At 35.1% G+C, this 15158-nt stretch overlaps 1 pseudogene; it reads right to left on the reverse strand.

The window, feature by feature from the left end:
- Positions 1–232: 232 nt before the first annotated feature.
- On the reverse strand, positions 233–2356 carry LOC117284582 (annotated as a pseudogene).
- Between the last annotated feature and the right edge of the window lie 12802 nt (positions 2357–15158).

Raw genomic sequence — 15158 nt, forward strand, 5'->3', positions numbered from 1 at the left:
CTCTGTTAACAAATATATTGGCCATATATGTTTTCCCACAATTTTGGATGGTGTATCTTTTATAAGAACTACTATTTTAAAAAATTCATTCATTATTGGGAACTTGTACCTTGTAGCTGTACCTATCTTGATTCTTTTTTCCCCCATTCCTCCTTTTCCCTTCCACCCCCTCAACCTCTCCTTATCTAAAAAAACTTGTTTCCAATTATTCCTTCTTTTCTGCTTAAGACTGTTATCTGATTGTTCTCCCAATGCTTCAGACAGTGTTTTGGCTTTAAGAACTGTGAGACAAATCCAAGAATTCCACTGAATTGCATGGATAAAAAAGGTTTGATATATTTACATCTTCAGGTCTAACAACTGCAGCTGAATGGGTTTTTTGGCCATTGTCTGTCTTTTCAGGAATGGCAGCAATGTCGGTGAGGGAGAGAACAAGTTGATCTACAATAGTCTAAACACCATTCCTTCCTTAGGGTGCAGAAATGCGAACAGCACCTCTTGTTGGAGAGCTAAATGCCTTGTGCTCTGTAAACTGCCCTTTCCCCTCTGAGGTAACTTCCACATCAGTGTCATCACGCGAGGACTTAGAGTCCTCAAGGTCATTATTTTTGCCCACATCAATCATCCTTCTGTCACTTTTTCCTTATTCACTTGCTTATTTAGTATCATAAGATTCAACTTTTATTCTAGCACTGAACAACTCTGATACTGACCCCTTTAAAAGCCACAAAACATCTGTAGTATTTGAAGCAATGGCAATACCTATAACCTGATTTGTCAATCAGTTAAGCTATTACAAGGTAAATAATTTTTTCTCAAGTTTCTTAAAAAACCACCAGGGCTGGCCAACTACATCCCATTCCTCAAACCCTACATCCAGCTGAGAACTCTCATCTTGGGTTAAATTCTATCAAACCTTCATCACTAGGAGGACCCTGTGCCCCTGCTGTCTGCAACATCTTCAAAAGTGGAAGGTTTGGTTGTGTCAGACTGATTTGCAACATCTTACAAGCACGTTCAGGTGGTGAACACTTGGCAGAGATGGAATACAATGTCTTTTTGTCAGTGAATATCTTGCAGTGTTAATAAACCTTATGGTCCACTCCCCATGGAAGCAGGTGTCGGGGGCATGAGGTGGCAGGTGGAGACCCTAAAGTGTCAGCAGTATTTTGTTATAGAAACAGAAAACTAACCAATACAACATCTTCTGCTTTTATCCTCCTGCTGACTTTATCAGTTCTGATATTCTTTTGCCTCCTGAAATACAGAAAATTACACAGGATAGAACCTTGCCTCTCAATCCCCAACATGCACGCCATCCAGAAGGCTTACAACATGACCCATTTTTTTCAGAGACCCAATATGTTTCAGCCTTATTCCTTCATTATTCCATAAGATTTCCTTTGAGTGCACATACAAATTGACTCCCCCACATAGACCGCACATGCAAAGGAATAAAAGAAGTCTATGATGTACATCTTCTTCGGGATGCTATCAGGAGACTGACGGCATCTTACTTCTAATAGAGCAGACATTTGGCCCAAGAAAATACCTAACTCCTATGGATGTGGGCTTAGCTAAAATTATACCACTATGCACAAAGGGGATGAGGGATATTGCAACAAGGCCTGCTGTCACATTACTCAGAGATGAGGGAGGTAGGAGCAATTTTAGGAAGTAAGTTTAGAAGAAAATGTGCAGACAGAGAAGCAGAGATGCAGCTGACAACATGCCTCCTAGGTGACAGCACTCTATCCAGTTTAAAGCAGAGAGAACATGAAATACAATAAGTACATGGATTTACCTGACGGCCACATCAAAAAGATGTGAAATAAACAAAATTTATGTAACAGACTAATAATCAAAATATATTATTAGTTTGATATGATCTTCAAACATTATGTTCTTTCTCATTTTCTTATATATTTTTGAAATAATGTAATTACAAATAAAACAAAGTTACATATTATAGTAGAGAAACTGTCCTCAAAATTTTATGATTTATAAATTCCTTGGCTTTATTAATTGATAAATATCATATGCTTGTTGGTTGTACCACTTACATTTTCCAACAAAACTTCCCAAAGGAAAAAAATATACTTATATTTGAAATCCAAAAGCAACTAAAATAATTCACATTTTTAAGATCAGATTTTTCTGTTTCTATTTTATGATATCCTATACTTATTTTTATTATATTTTATAAGCATAATGATACAATTTAATAAAAATAAATATGTAATATTCTTCCCAAATGAATGACTATAAATTAAGTCAATAATGTAATTTAGAGAAATCATAAGGTTGCCAGAGAAACTATCAATATGCCGAATGTACACAATCCTACCATGTTCATGACCGTGTTTCTAATTTAATAGTGCACACATATGTGTAAAAACATACCCCCCACATATACACAACGCATATTTTCTACAATACAATATATACATTGGTATAATCAAACAGTGTAGTGATGTGTGGAATGTTGGTGATTTGTGTGATTTGAGAAAAAACAACTATCATCTTTGAGGGAGTTGGAGAATTTGTAATATGTACCAGATACTAAATGATATTAATGATTTATTTAAGTATAGTTATAATAAAATTTACTTAAAAATTAATATTCATCATCAGTAGAAAATATGTACAATGATATACTGATAAGATAACATCATTTGTCTTAACAAATTTCCAACCAAACAAGCTGTAGTGACAGAAAAGGAAGTTTGTAGAAAGCATAGATGAAAGAGGAAAATGACAGATGGGCCATAATACTTTTCATAAATTCATAAATTTCATAAATTCTCAAATAAGAAAGCAGAGAAAATGAGAACCAAAATAACTCATCAATTTGGTAGACCAACATATAAAGACAAGGATAAATGTGTTGATAAATTTTAAAAATATGAAATGAAAAGCCTGAGATTTAGCTAGGTAGTGCTGCACCTGCCTAGCCAGAACAATGTGCTGAGTTTAATCCCCAGCATCAGAGGAAGAAAAAGAAAAAAAGAAGAAAAGAGGGGAAAAAAGCATATGTACTTTCTGACATACTCAATAAATTAAAAATAAATTATTTGTTATCTCTTCCTCTTGAATTGCTCCCTTCACAAGGATGTAGTGAACTTCTTTGTCTCTTTCAATCAGTTTAAGTTTGAAACTTACTTTGTCTGTGAATAAGATTGGTAGTCCTGCTTTTTTTCTGGGCTCCTGTTACATGAAGAAGTTTTCTGTCCTTTCACTTTCAGTCTATGGGCTTCTTTTTGTACTAAATACGTCTTGTATATAACACATTATTGGATTTTGCTTCTTAATCCATTCTGCTGGTCTGTTTCTCTGGATTGGTGAGTTGAGGCCATTGATATTGATGGTTAGAACTGATATGTACTAACTTATCATTGTCATGTTTTTTACACCTTCTCCTTTTAGTTTCTTGACTTGCCTATTTGATTTGCTGTGTTGGACCTCATTGTATTATTACCTTCATTGTCTTTTTCTAGAATGTTGTTTAGAATTCATTGTAGTGCTGGTTTGGTATTCATAAAGTTTCTCAGGTGTTCTTTATCATGGAAATATCTTATTTCCCCATCCATTTTGAAAGAAAGTTTTGTAGGATACATCAGTCTAGGTTGGAGGTTGTTTTCTTTTAGTACTTGAAATGTCTCATTCCAGGCTCTCCTTAACCTAAGGGTTTGTATTGAAAAGTCTGCTGTGATTCTAATGGGCTTTCCTTTGCATGTGATTTGTTTCTTTTCTCTTACTGCTTGTAGTATTTTGTTCTTTTGTTGGATTTTGGGATCTTGATTATTACATGTCTAGATATCGATTTTCTTTTTTTTTTATCATGGCAAGTTGGAGTCCTATATACCTCACTTATCTGTATGTCAAAATTTCCCCCTCTGTTTGGGAAGTTTTCTTCATTAATTCTGTGAACAGCTTTTTTAAGTCATTTACATTTTCTCCTACTACTTCTTGAATTCCTATCAGTCTTGTGTTATTCTCCTTTGTATCATCTAAGAGTTGTTGTATCAATTTCTCATGATTCCCTACTGTTTTTAAGAGACCTCTCTTTTCACGGTCACTGACTGCAATTTTATCTTCTATATCTGAGAGTCTATCTTCAGACTCTTTTATTCTTTTGTGAACACTCTCAATGGAGTTTTTAATCTCCTGGATATCTGTTCAAATCTGCTCTATGGATTCCAATTCTTTCTTGTATTGGGCATTTATCATTTCCAATTCTTTCTTATGCTGGGCATTCATGGCTTCTGTCATGGTCCTGAGCTCATCTATTTTCCTCTCAGTTTCTGTTGTAGAGTCATGAATTATAACTTTCATTTTGCTTGTCATCTCTATGATTACCTGGGAAATTACTTCTGTTTTTTATTTCTCTAGAGCCTGATTGATCAGTTTTGTTACTTCCTGTGCTTTGAGTTCAGGGTGTCCTGATGATTCACTGTCAGACTTTTCATCCTCATTTTCCCCACTATTTGCCATTGGTGAACTGGAAGTCTGTCCCTGTATTTTGCTTAAGAGTTTTCTCATTTTTACTATTGTTGTTGCGATGTCCTTAGTTTAACCTTTAGGTTGTTACTTAAATCTTCCTGATATAGTTGGGCTTCACCCACTGGTCTCTAATGATTCATAGACATTCTCATTTTCATAGTACCAAAGAAAACAGCTCATTGAATCAATCACAATCCTTTATCCTAATTGAGACAATCAGCACCACAATATAATGAAACACAATTTGCAAACTGACACTTATGGTAGTCATCAATCTATCACCTTCAAACCATGTGAATTAAATCAAAATCAAGAAGCAATCCAAAGTATGCTTACAGTGAATAAACTTTTCAATAAGGACAATTACCATTTAGAATGGGGACTTAAGACAGAGTTAAGACAAGGGAAGAAGATAAGTAAAAGAATTAGAGAATGTTTCATGTGAAGCCAGAAGACGTAGAATGACCAATCATCAGGAAACTGTTAAATTAAAAAGGAACAAACAAAATAGAAGTATGATAACCCTTGAGTGAGCTAGAATGACACAAGAAAAGAACATAAAAAAAAGAGAAAAAAATAATAAAAGAAGAAATCTGAGTTAGGACAAGAGCAGAAACTATACTATAGTGAAGTAAGAGACTGAGTTGGAGAAAGAAAACAGAAAAAAAAAGTTTACAGAGTGGAATGAAAAAAAAGAAAGAAACAAAAATCTGAAGGGCCTGTTTCAGACTATATCACTGCTGTCATAATATACAATATGTGATGCCATGTGCAGAGCCGAGTCCCCTGACCTCAGCTAGCTGGTGGCAGAACCCCACGATGCAGACTGAGCTGGGGCTGCAAGGCCCAGAATGAGTTTCCCAACCTCCTGAAGGGTTGAACTCCACTTAGTTCTACTATAAGTTTCCCCTACCACTTCTTTAAAGATGTTCAAAGTTAAAAGCACAGGGAAATACTCTTTATAACCACCTCTGCCTCTACAGAGTAGGTCCATAGACTGGCACAATCAGGAGGTCTAAAAACTGGAGGGGGAAGGTTGTGGGGAGGGTTCGGGTGTGCCTGGGTGGCTACCTTTCTGGCTCTGAAGATGGCGGCAGCGGTGCCAGCAGGAGAGGGCCCAGCCCAGGTCCTCTGGCGCTAAAGATAGAGGGAACACCACCAGGGAGGGCGCGGCCGAGAAGACCCTCTGGCCCTGAAGTGTGTACACAATTTTGAATTATATTGTCATTAAAAGAGTGATGAAATGTTTTTAAAATTAAAGTTTGCTACTTATATTGTGAAGTACAAATGAACTAGGAGCCGATAGGTTAATTGAAGTATTTCACAGCATTTTTTTTACTTTATTTCCAAAGTTAACTATTTTTAATATATGTTTTTAACTGAGATATTTCAAAACCTGTAGTATAGACAAAATATTTTAAATAAATGAAGAACTGTTTCTTTGTTTTCTATCACTTTATTTTAAAAATTTCATTCAAGTGACATATTACTCATAATTAGAAAATATAAGAAAAAGTGTTTACTTAACTACTTAACGTGATATGAATAACTTCAACCTAGTTCTTCAACTGTATAAATATGTACTGTAGTGCATATATATGCATATGTGTGAGTGTGTGTATCTACATAATTGAAGCTGATCAATGAAACAAAAACTTTTGAAACACTTATTCTGTACTGGCCAGATTGTATGTAACCATACATAATTTTATATATATTGTAGAGCTAGAGTTATTTTTTCTTAATTTTCAAGTATACTTTCCAAAAAGACTTTTTATTCCTCTTTTGCAGAGAACAAACACATTGATAAGATTATGTATTTGGACCTACTGACAGATTGATTTTTCCAGAAGCGATGTCCAACAATTTCCTGTTCAACCCCCTCGCAGTGAAGCACCACCCCATTTGCATTATGAGATTTCCCAGTGGATATTTTCCATACTATAGTGAGTGTTCTTTTCATACATAGACTTGCCTCAAAAACAATGGTGAGGTCAGAGTCAGAGGTCACCTCATACAGTGCCCTGTGCATATATGTCAAGAACTACATGCTAACACTTCCCTTTTGTAGCCTTGAGGAGATAAAATGGTACATTCATAGCATTTCACTTCTATATAAAATTGTGACAAGATTTAGACTGGGAATCAGCAATCCACCTAAGTAGCCAGGTACATATTTTATACCTATGGTGTATTTGGTCTCTGTTGAAACTATTTTGCAAGAGTGAGATAAAAAGCAATGGAGTGGGAAGGGTAGGGGAAAGGAAAGAAGGGACAATAAAAAAGGTGATAAAAGGAAAAAATGGAAATAAAGTCTTTGTAAATATTGCAGGGTGGGGGGTGACAGGAGGGCAGGGGAATGGGGAAAAAATGAGAACCAAGACCTGTGATGTAAAGGTACAAGATCCCAATAGTGAATGCAACTGTACTGTATACCTAAAATGTACCAATAAACTCAATGGGGGGAAAAAAAGCAATGGATAATGCTTTGAAGTAGATGTGACTGATTTCACCAATCTTATTTATAAAACAGGCAGGCAGCAAGTAGGCCATGTTGGCTGAGCTTACAAGACTGATATTTGGCCTGGGTGAACAGTTGCATTGCCCTTTATTTACAAAATGTGAAAATATGACAGTGTCATAGTTTGCCCACTCGAAATACTGAAAGTTTGTGTACCTCATATAAAGTCTGTACCTCATATAAATACAAATTGAAAATATATTTATTTGTTTTATAAAAATTCTCTAATATGATTTGGTATTATGATAGAGAAAAACTTTGTCGTACAAATTCTTAATAACGCTAATTTTGGAATCGAATTATTAATAAATAAAACTTCTACGGCTCCATGTTTGCATTTGTTACACTTCAGTAGTGCAGTTTGGAACTTTCTTCCCATAAGCTAATATGTGTATTCTTACAATTTTCACATTCTGCAAATATTACATTAAAATACTTGGTTTGGAATGTGGTAACTGATTAATTTATCAACAGAATTAGGGCTGTTTTGAGATTTAAGGAGAACATTATTCTAAATTGTATCAGGGACAAAAACCTTAAACTATTACCATCACAGTTCATTGTACAGAATAAAATTTTATTTTTACTTAGGGATTTGGTGGGAGGCCTGAACATCAAACTGGCATAAGATAGATCAATACAGAAAAATACACACATTTACTTAATGCATTTTTTATGAGGCAGGAATGCCTTTGTAAGGAAATGACTCTCAACGACCCAGAGTTGAACACTTCTTAGATAATTTGAATTAAGCACTTGTGAAAAACGTGACAAAGCAGAACATGCATTGCAGTTGTTAGGAGTGTGGAAGAGTTGCAAGGAAAATAATGGAACTAGGCTAAAACTGCTAGTGGGGATTTCTCTCAGTTCTAACTTTTGTTCTTCAGAATAATGATATGCTCCTTGTGGTGTGGAGAAGTCGGAGTTTACATGGGAATCGTGGCTCCCATTTTAAGGAACAGAAGGAAGGTCAAGGTGGCTTTCTGGCACCCGTTGTTTTTCAAATGTCTTTAATTAAAAATGTTCAGTAGGCTAGATTAGATTAGCATGTTTTTTGTATTCTTAGCTCTTTCAGTGATGAGTAGCCTTTATTGTGAACTCGATTTGAAGATTGGTGAAGTTATCTCCCAGGTGTATTTTTTAGGGTGTTGTCAGAGGTTAGTGACACATGGGGAGCAAAGTAAGTGGGGAGACCCACTCTGAATATAGGCAGCACCATCCAATAGGCAGATGGACCAAGATTCAACGAAGGATGAAGGCATCTAGCAATTTCTCTCTCCACCCCCCCCTTCCTGTGTGCATTAGGTAATCAGATTTTCTCTGATTCACTGTTCTGGCAAAGGGTCCCACTTCAAGCCCAGAGTAATGAAACAGACCATGGGGCGAAACCTCTGAAATTGTGAGTCAAAATCAAAGCCTCCTCCTTCCATGTGCTTTTGCAACAAGAATGGCAAGCTGATTAACACATTGGGTGAGCTGACTAACACATTCAGCGTCCAGGTCTTTCTAACATCACACTGTTTATGGGAAATAGATGAAGGAAAGATAACTCAGAACACATGCAAATTTTTACCAAATAATTAAGAGAAACAATACTGGTTTTGGGGGGTAGATGATTTGAACCATTCAAGCATGACTAGACTCTACCTCTGAGTTATCCAACAGGAGCTATGTAGAAGTCCTAACCCCACTTTACTTGGAGCTAAGGCTTCTCAACTGCGAGGAGGATGAACATGAAGGGAAGCCCCACATCAGCGAAGCTGTCATTATAAGGTCAGCGCAGTGGGCTGTAAAACATTTCAGCAACCAAGGAAACCCCAGGGGCAGGCACTCCCTTCAGATATTGTTGAAATGTGCCCAAAAATGTCAGTCAGCAATAAGACACACTTGTCATTTCCTGTTGGAAGTTTTACTCCATTTCTATTACTTGGGCTTTTCTTGTTTAGGAAAGATTGTGAGAACCATATGAATTCCACCTTGTCCTGCGGTTTATTCCCCTTTAGCAGTCATGGAAGAGAGCCCATATTATACTCACTGCTGTTTCCCTCATGACGCTGGACAAAACAATACATTGAATTAACTTTACCTTAGATGATTGTTAGTATTATATCTAGCAACTTGAAAGCTGATTGATATACTGGCATTCGAAAATGAGTTTGGAAATGTTCTCTTGCTTTTTTTTTTTCTCTTGGAGAAAATTAAAAAGGTCTGAAATAAATTATTTTTAAAATCTTCCTTGGAATTCAATCATGAAGGCATTTTTCCATGGCTAGTTATGGTGGGAGTTCTACAATTAATAATTTAATCTCTTTATTTATTGTGGATTTGTTCAGATTTTCTCTTTCTTCATTATTTAATATTGATAATTCTCAGGAATTTATCCACTTCTTTTAAGCTATTACAGTTTGTGGTGTATTTTGTTCATATTAGTTTCTTATGATTTTTATGTATTACTGATATATAAATTTTAATGATTCCCCTTACAGGTTATTAGTTTTTGTCTTTACACATTGTTTAGGTAAAGTTTGGTCAGTTTTATCTTTTAAAAACATCTTAGTTTTATGGATATTTCTATTATTTAATTATTTCTATTCAAATATTTATTACTTCCCTCATTATTTTGTTCTTTTTCTAGTTCCTTGAAGTAAGAAGTCAGGTGGTTTCTTTGAAATCTATTTTTCTAAATGGAAATATTTATTGCTACTCTCTTCGCTGTTAGCACTGATTTGCTGCATTCAGTAAGTATTTTTTATGTTGGGATTTCTTTATTTCTCAATAGTTATTTACTTTCCTCTTTATTTATTCATCAGGCTATTGGTTAATATTCTATTAATTATCCATATTGATGAATATCTCAACAATTATTTTGCAAATACTCTTTTCATAATTAGACAAAAAAGTGTTCCACTCACTCCAGTCTCCTGAAATATTTTTAGTTTATTTTAAAAATTAGTCTATATTTCAACACATAGTTATTATATATATTATGAAGAATTGGTACATATCCATATTTCATGTTAATCATTTTTTACATGCCTTTATATTACTTTGGTGAAAATTTTTAAATGGTTTCATTCATCATAAGTTTGTTAACATTTGTTTTATGACTCAACATATATTCTGTTATGGAGAATATTCTGTTTGCTATGGAAGAATGCCTTCCACTTCTCTGGATGTGATGTTTTATATATATGTGATGGATTCATTTAGTCTATAGTCCATAGTTTTAGAAATGCCCTGTTTTCCTTTATTTTATTTTATTTTTTGTCCAGGCGGGCTTTCTTTTATGATTTGTTTACATTCAGGTCCACTAATTTTGTGTGCATATGCTCTTGATAAACTGACCTGTTTGTTATCATATAGTGATAGTTTTATTTCTTATGAAAGATTTTGGCTAAAGTAATATTTTGACATATTTTTTTGTTTACCACTTACAAGGAATATTTTTTCACCTGTTGAGTCTGTGAGGATGGGATTGCTTCCAGGGTCATGGGTTAAAGGCTTTGAGGCCAAGTCACAGGGCTACTATTAGGTCTACCATGGGGTAGATCTTCAGGATCTGCAGTTGGTTGGCCAGTTCATATCTTGGTGCATCAGGATTCCTTAGGCTGCTGCTGGGTCATTCAGTGGTTTAAAGGGCAGATACCACTGGCCTTGGACCACCGCGGACAGAGCTGGAGCTAAGCGAAAGATTTGCTTCAAAGTCTATATCTGTTAATAGGATCTTCAAGACAAACTCTTCAGCCACCGATGAGCATGTGTCCTATAAGTTTACATATTCCAGATGGGGAAGAATAACTATTCTCAGACAGCAGCTGAGAAAAGCTAGTGCATAGTGACAGTTCAAGTTCAAGATCCACAGACACTAGGTCCATGAGCAATATCTCAGTTATTCACTGATGTTCCCTTTGGGGCCATGTGACCCGAGAATGGTTTTAAACTACTACTGAAAAGGGATAAACTGAGTTTGAGGGTTCTTTTAGTATTTTCTGTGAGACCAAGGATAATTGCTGTGCACATCAAATTTTACTTTTAAGTTTTAATATCATACCACTTCTTTTCCAACCCCATATCTTATTCTCCTCTCATTTTCCACACTTTCCCTCACAAAATGAGCCATAAGAAAAAATATATCAAATAGGTTTCAAGAAGATCTGTCTTTTCTTCACTATATTATTCTAGAATTGGACAAAAATACAAGAATCACCTAAACGTTTTTTTTTGGGGGGGGTTGGGGGGGTACTGGGGATTGAACTCAGGACCTTGTGCTTATGAGGCAGGTGGTGGCACCACTGAGATAAATCTCAGGCTAAATATTTTTAAGATTTAATTTTAAGCCACTTATCTGAAGACAATATAAAAGACTATAAAATAAATTGTAAAATCTAAATGTGAGCAGATTTCTTTTACTTCTTCCTTAAATTGTTTAGATATAGCAAAAGATATAAGCAATTTTACTTTATTAGTATATGTTCTACTCATATTGTTATATTTTAACTTACATTTTAAAATAAAGTGAGCACATCTAAATTATTGAAAGTTTTGAGCATTTATTCAACTAATTTAGCAAATTTACATATATATTATATAATTTTACATTAAAATTTCAAATCTCTATGAAAAGCAAAGTTTTACTATGTGAGGCAAATTTATTTACTAAATCTCCTAAACTGCCACTGCATTCTCTGATTACTTAGTATTTCTCTAAACACTACTGGCACTTAATACTTGTCATAATATTGAGGATTCTATTGTATTATTTTCTTTCTATAGAAAAGCCTTTAAATCATGCTAGAAAAAAATTGTGCTGTTAGACGATGCCACAACATTTATAAGGATAAATATCTTTGTTTTGAAGTCAGTACTCATACTTTCATGATTCCTCTTTCAAGTTTAATAAAAGTACTCAGTACTGTAAATAACAGAGGACAAGAAGTTCTAAACCTTATATGAAATATGGATGTGATTGAAGTATTTCAAAGATTCTTTTAAAACTTTACTTTTACAGAGAATTTAACAGCTACCTTAAGAAATTAATGAAGGTCTTTTTGAAAAGAAAAAGAAACAATTCCATAACCAATATATGAATATATAGTGTATCTAATGGTAACTCACATATTGATGTAAAACAACATTTGCTTACTTTTCAGTCTTAAGCACTAACTCACCCAAAAAGTATGGTTTGAATTACAGATATAACACGGTTCTTTCATGAAATAATGTGCTGAATTTTAGAAGAGAATTGTGCATTATAAATGTGCTCTGAAAAGCATTTTGACAAATATTATAATAAATCTTTTTTCACATATTACTGTGATGTATAATATATAACAATGAAGTATAGAACTACATTCATATAAAAGAATGAAGAAATATTCATCTTAAGGTATTTTTTTCTTATTCTCTTTTAACATCTAAAGTAATCCTTCTGTTATCTTTGATCAGACATCTTAGGGACTCAGTTATTGCATTTACTACTCCTCTTAGAAAAGATCACCTTCTTTAAATATGTGATGAAAATACTTTTAGAACAAACTAAATATTTTCTTTTTCTTACTGAAGAAGCCATATTTTATGCCTTATTCTTTTATCAAATGTCAAAATTTCAGTACCTGTTGAAAACATAAAATCAACACATATGAAAGGTATTTTCTTGGATTTAAACAATTATGACAATATCAATTGTTTTATACAAGTGTCAAAATCTGAATTTTAAATTCTAACTACTTCTGTCAAAGTCATAATGGATAAAATATACATGTCCATTTGATTTGCTCTGTTGGGCCTCCTGGTGTTGTTGCCTTCATTGTCTTTTTCTATGATCTTGTTTAGAATTGCTTGTAGTGCTGGTTTGGTATTCATGTAGTTTCTCAGGTGTTCTTTTTCGTGGAAGTGTCTTATTTCCCCATCATTTTGAAAGAGAGTTTTGCTAGATACATCAGTTTAGGTTGGAGGCTGTTCTCTTTTAGCACTTGAAATATCTCATTCCAGGCTCTCCTTGCCCCAAGGGTTTGTGTTGAAAAGTCTGCTGTGATTCTGATGGGCTATCCTTTGTATGTGATTTGTTTCCTTTCTCTTACTGCTTGTAGTATTTTGTTCTTCTGTTGGGTTTCTGGGATCTTGATTATTATATGTCTAGGAGTAGATTTTTTTTTTTATTGTAGCTAGTTGAGGTCTTATATGCCTCAGTTATCTGAATGCCAAATTCTTCCCCTCTGTTTGGGAAGTTTTCTGTCATTAATTGTTTGAACAGATTTTTAAAGTCATTTGTATTTTCTCCTGATACTTCATTTATTCCTATCAGTCTTATGTTATTCTTCTTTGCATCATCTAGGAGTTGTTGGATCGATTTCTCATGATCTCTTACTGTTTTTAAGAGACCTCTCTTTTCACGGTCACTGACTGCAATCTTATCTTCTATATCTGAGAGTCTATATTCAAATTCTTTTATTCTGTTACGTACACTTTCAATAGAATGTTTAATCTCCTGGATATCTGTTTGAATCTGTTTTATGGATTCCATTTCTTTCCAATGTTGGGTGTTTATTTTTTCCATTTCTTTCTTATGCTGGGCCTTCATGGCTTCTATCATGGTCCTGAGCTCATCTATTTTTCTGTCAGTTTCTGCTCTAGAGTCTCGAATCACAACTTCCATTTTGCTCACTATCTCTATGGTTATCTGGGAAATTAGTTATGTTTTGAATTTTTCTAGAGCCTGATTGATCTGTTTTGTTACTTCCTGTGCTTTGAGTTCAGGGTGTCCTGGTGGTTCACTATCAGCCTTTTCGTCCTCATTTGCCCTACTGTTTGCCATTGGTGAACTGGAAGTCTGTCCTTGTGTCTTCCTTAAGTGTTTTCTCATTTTTATTTTTGTTGTCGGACTGTCCTTGATTTAATCTCTGGATGATTACCCAAATCTTCCTGCTATAGTTGCGCCCTAGCTTCTCTGTCTCTAATGACCCATAGACATTCTCAACTTCATAACATCAGAGAAAACAGCTCATCAAATCAACGGCAATGCTTTACCCCAACTGATACAATCAGCAACATATTAAGATCAAGCACAATTTTGACACTGACCACTGGTAGTAGTCACTAGTCTATCACCCTTAAATCATTTGAATTAAATTGAAATCAAGAAGCAGTCCAGAACATGTCTGCAGTGAACAAAATTTCAATATAGTGTATTTACCATTTAATGGCTCAGAGAGAGTGAGGATGCAAGACCCCTGATCTCAGTTAGCTGTTGGCTGAACCCCATGACGTTGACTGACCTCTGGCTGCAAGGCCCAGATTGAGTTCCCCAACCTTCTGAATGGTTGAACTCCACACTGCTCTACTACAGGTTTCCCACATCCTTTCTTTAAAGATGTTCAAAGTTGGGAACTCAGAAAAATACCCCTGATGACCACCTCTGCCTCTGCAGAGTGGGTCCAAAAACTGGCACAGTCAGGAGGACTGAGAGTGTGGGGCAAGTGTTATGGGGTTCAGGGGCGCCCACGTGGCTACCTTCCTGGCACTTGAGTGATGGTGGCTGGGTCAGGAGCAGACGTGGTTCTCCTTCCTGTGGTGGATTGGGGCCCAGGCTTCTTCCCAGTGCAATGGCAAGAAATTAAAAGGAGAAGGTGAAAAAGTAAAAAGAGTCAACAAAAGGCCAATAACATGTCAATAATAAGTCAGTATATATCAGTTATAATCGGCAATGTCAATGCCCTCAACTCACCAATCAAGAGAAATAGACTGGCAAAATGGAATGAGAAGCAAAATCCAACAACATGTTGTATACAAGAAACACACCTAGTGCAAAAAGAAGCCCATAGACTGAAAGTGAAAAGATAGAAAACAATTCTCCATGTGACAGGAGCCCAGAAAAAAACAGGAGTAGCAATCTTATTTGCAGACAAAGTAAATTTCAAACCAAAACTGATTCTAGTATTATCCATGTAGGACAGTACTGTATCATACCTCTGTGAATGTAAAATATCTTGTACCTGCTTTATGATACATAGTAGGGACTGTGCTTTATCAGAGCTACATTTAATGATATTACTCTAGAATGTTCTCTTTCCAGATAATGATTAAGATGCTAATAAAATAAAAATGGTACCACAACAGCAACACAACTTTGCTGTTT

Source organism: Fukomys damarensis, unplaced genomic scaffold (assembly GCF_012274545.1).
Source record: "Fukomys damarensis isolate Sample0158 unplaced genomic scaffold, DMR_v1.0_HiC HiC_scaffold_38, whole genome shotgun sequence".
Taxonomy (NCBI): Eukaryota; Metazoa; Chordata; class Mammalia; order Rodentia; family Bathyergidae; genus Fukomys; species Fukomys damarensis.